Source organism: Gossypium raimondii, chromosome 13, assembly GCF_025698545.1.
Source record: "Gossypium raimondii isolate GPD5lz chromosome 13, ASM2569854v1, whole genome shotgun sequence".
Taxonomy (NCBI): Eukaryota; Viridiplantae; Streptophyta; class Magnoliopsida; order Malvales; family Malvaceae; genus Gossypium; species Gossypium raimondii.
The window spans coordinates 25,174,571-25,178,863 of NC_068577.1; the positions used below are offsets into that span (position 1 = coordinate 25,174,571).

The 4,293-nt window shown below is 33.3% G+C and overlaps 1 non-coding gene across 1 annotated transcript; it reads left to right on the forward strand.

Annotated features, from left to right (window-relative positions):
* The first annotated feature begins 3,159 nt into the window (after positions 1-3,159).
* Positions 3,160-3,265, forward strand: LOC128036502 (small nucleolar RNA R71). Its single transcript, XR_008193297.1, has one exon. It is a non-coding gene; the product is annotated as a small nucleolar RNA R71 (small nucleolar RNA).
* The last annotated feature ends 1,028 nt before the right edge of the window (positions 3,266-4,293 follow it).

Sequence of the window (4,293 nt, forward strand, 5' to 3'; positions counted from 1 at the left end):
CAACAAATTAAAATTTATTTGTCCACTTAGGAATTCTTTTTTCTTGGAAATTTAAGTTAAAATTAATTCACAAGAAAGATTGGAGGGGTCACAAGCGATCCCGCTTAAATCTCAACCTCCTAGAGTGAATTTGTTTTAATATAATAATCTAGAAAATATTGCCTAAGTTGGTTATTTGAAAATTTTAAGAATTCGATAAAGTGAGCGAGGTTTTATTCCGTTCAACTTTATCACCCCAGTAATGTTTCAGGCGTTGACCATTAAATACATTAAATGTTACCTGATTGTCCTGAACGCGTAAGGTAAGCTTGCCCTTCTGCACATCAATTGGGGTCCTTCTGATTGCCAGGAAAGGCCTTCTTAAGATGATTGACACTTCTTTATCTACTTCAAAATCTAAGACAATAAAATCAGCAGGAAAAATAAATTTCTCTACACGTACCAATACATCCTAGATTTTTCCTTCTGGATGTGCTAAGGATCTGTCTGCAGTTGAAGCATAATCGTAGTTGGTCTAACTTCACCTATCCCCAATTTTCTAAATACAGACATGGGCATCAAGTTTATGCTCACTCCTAGATCACACAATGCCTTACCATAATAAGATGCCTCGATGTTACAGGGTATGGTAAAGCATCTTGGGTCCTTCATTTTTGGGGGTAGCTTATCTTGTAGGAATGCACTGCACTCTTTTGCCAGTGCTACCGTCTCAAATTATCCAAGTCTCCTCTTTTTGAACAGGATGTCCTTCAAAAATTTGATGTAATTCGACATTTGCTCAAGGGCTTCCACTAATGGGATATTGATATGAAGCTACTTGAGTACATATAAGAAATTCTTAAATTGGACTTCTTACTTCTGCTTGTGAAGCCTTTGAAGGTAGGGTGGTAAAGGATTCTTAACTTATACTCGGTAATTCTTCTACTACGACGGTTTTTTTACATCTAAAAAAATTGTTAGTTTATCAAAATTGACAAGTTTAGGGGTTGCCTAATTAGAGTTCATAGAATCTAGCTCCTATGAAGTTAGAGTTTCAACAAATGGTTAAACTTCCACTTTATCTTGAGCATCAACAAATTCTTCTTCAGCTTCAACAGTATTGGGCTTTAATATCCTTCCGCTTCCTAGAGTCACTACTTTGCAATGTTCTTTACCTGAGTTTCTTGGATTTTTCATATCACTGGCCAAAGTGCCTTGTGGTTGATTCCTAAGTTCAGTGGCAAGTTAACTCACTTGATTCTCCAAATTCCTTAGAGTGGCATCATTCTTCGCCATATATGCTTTCAATAGGTTTTCCAAGCTATTAGAAGGTTCGACTTATGGCTGCTTCTAAACTTGTTGGGTAAATCCAGGTGGTTGGATTGGTCTGGGTTGCACGTAAGTGTTAATGGGTCTAGCTCCTTGGTTACTCCAATAAAAATTTGAGTGGTTTCGCCATGACGGGTTATAAAAGTTGGACTGTAGTCCCTACCTACGTCTGTTCTGGTTCTGACTACCCATGTAATAAACGAACTCTGGGTTCGATGGGCAATTTTTGAACAAGTGCCCTTCCCCAGAATATACACAGGCTATGTTCCCAAATTGATTAGGTGGTTGTATTGAACAGTATTAAACTCATTAGCAGTAAAATTCTTAAGCATTGAAGATATCAAAGATACCTTAGCTGTAAGTGAAGTGAGGGTATCCACTTCATGTACTCCTGCGACTCGTCTTCCTGAAGTTATTTGGTTGGTTGGCCACTAGTAATTATTGCTGCCAATTCTCTCAATAATTTCATAAGCCTTATTATAATACTTAGAAAGGAAAGCACCATTTGCAGAAGCATCCGCCACCATCCTCGTGTGTGCACTGAGACCATTACAAAATGTCTTTGTAACACCCCCAACCTGTATCCGTCATCGGTTTAGGGTTACAGAGTATTATCGTACAACATGAAACATTTATACTTAACTTCATTCGATAATATAACCAAATCATAAAGGAATCATACACATACAAACACATGGTTATCATAACAAATGTGCAAATAGAGAATAAGGGCACGAATGTGCAAACATTCAATAATTAATTATCAAAATTTAGCTAAGGAACTATAATGTAAAAATTCAAATAGAAATTGATTTAATTTTTGAAACATTAATCCGTTATTTTTCCTTTTCCTCGATTATTGTCTTTTGATCCAATTTTTATCTATATCCTAATTAAATACAATATATTAATCTCATACATATTCCACATTTCATATAATATACACAACCCTTAACTTCTTCTTATTTACACATTTTCCCTAAACTTTTACAATTTTTGCAATTTAGTCTTTTAACCCGAAAATCATGAAATTGACTATTTCCTTAGAATCAAGTTATAGCCAAATATTCTAGGCCTTTAACAGTCCCTATTGTACATCTAAATTCACTATTAAACCTTGAGATTTTGACATTTTAACAATTTAATCCTTAAATCAAAATCTAACAAAAATCACTTCAAAATTTAACCAAATACCATAATCAAAGCTTCAAACACATGGTTATCATAACAAACATTCAAGATTCATCAATGGTAACTTTCAAAACTTTTAACAAATTCAAAAACGAAGCTACGGGCTAGCTGGACCTAGTTGCAACAATCTCAAAAACATAAAAATCATTAAAAACGGGCCTGAATACACTTACATGCAATGAAATGAACTTGATCGAATGCCCTAGCCCTTTCTATGGTGATTTTTGGTGGAGATGATATCAAATGAAGAAGATGAACATTATTTCTTATGTAATTTTTAGTTTTAAATTTACTGATTTATCTTTTTTCCCTTTAAAAATTATCAAAATTTCAATAATACTAATCCATTTACATCCACTATCAACATATATGGTATAATTACCATTCAAGTCCATAAATATTTACTTATAAAGCTATTTGACACTCTTAACTATTAGAACTCAACTTTTTCACTTTTTACGATTTAGTTCTTTTCACTTAATTAAGCAATTAAGCATTAAAATTTCTTAACGAAATTTTAATACAACCTTAATAAAATCTCGTAGACACTAAATAAATAATAAAATAATAATTTACTAATTGGAATTATGGTCCTAAAATCACTGTTCTAATATCACTAAAATACTGGTTGTTATAGTCTCTAGCTGAATGTAATACGAAATTCCATGATGAGGGAATTTTTGCAATAATTCTTTGAATCTCTCTCTTGCCTCATACAAAGATTCATCATCCATTTACTAAAAAGTCGTGATCTAATTCTGCAACTTATCATTCTTGCTGGGTGGGAAATACTTCAATAGGAAGCGTTCTGCCAACTTTTGCCATGTTGTAATTGAAGCAGGTGGCAACGAGTTTAACCAGGCTCAAGCTCTATCCCTTAGTGAATATGGGAAAACCTTCAGCCTTAGTTCATCCTCGGTTACTCTGGCCATTTTCAAGGATTTGCTCACCTCTATACACAATCTGAGTTGAAGGTGAGGATCTTCCGTAGGCATTCCACTAAATTGGTCCACTATTTGAAGCATCTAAAACATGACAAGCTTCAGCTCTAATTATTGTGCCTCGATCTCGGTCCTTTTAATTCCCGAATTAAGCTCATGAAAATGTGGCACAACATACTATCTTAAGGCTCGATCCCGCAACAAGGATAGGATTTTGAATATCATTTGCTCCATTTCCTTGATTTTGGTTTTCATTGATCATCACTTCAGTTCGTCTTTGAGCTGCTTGTCTTCTCCTTTGTCTAAAATTTCTTTCAATTTTGGGCTCTACTAGGAGTAAGTTAATAATTTGATCAATACTCATATAAATCTAAAAGAAAAACACAAAAATAATTAAATTAAAATTCAATAGAAAAATAGACCAAAATGCAAAATTAATAATTTAAAAAATAATAACTTTTTGACAATCCCCGGTAATAGCACCAAAAACTTGGAATGACGGGAATGCGCAAGTGTACACAATTGTAACAAGTAATAAAGTGATAAGTATATCGAGTTATCGTCTCCACAGGGACTGTACGAGCAAATATTTATGAAATATATACTTACGCAATTTGGTAGTGGAAAAATATTTTGATCAAAATGACCTATTACCTAGACTAAAAATTAACTAAGTAACAAATTAAATTAAATTAAAAACACAAGGTGAAAGAAAATCTTTAACAATTTTAATCAATATGACATAGGTGTGTTAGATTAATTTTATTCTTTAACTTAGAATTATTAAAACAATGTTTATGATGTTACGGATAATTCCATGACAACTTAGTCTTTTGTTAACAGATGCAAACAT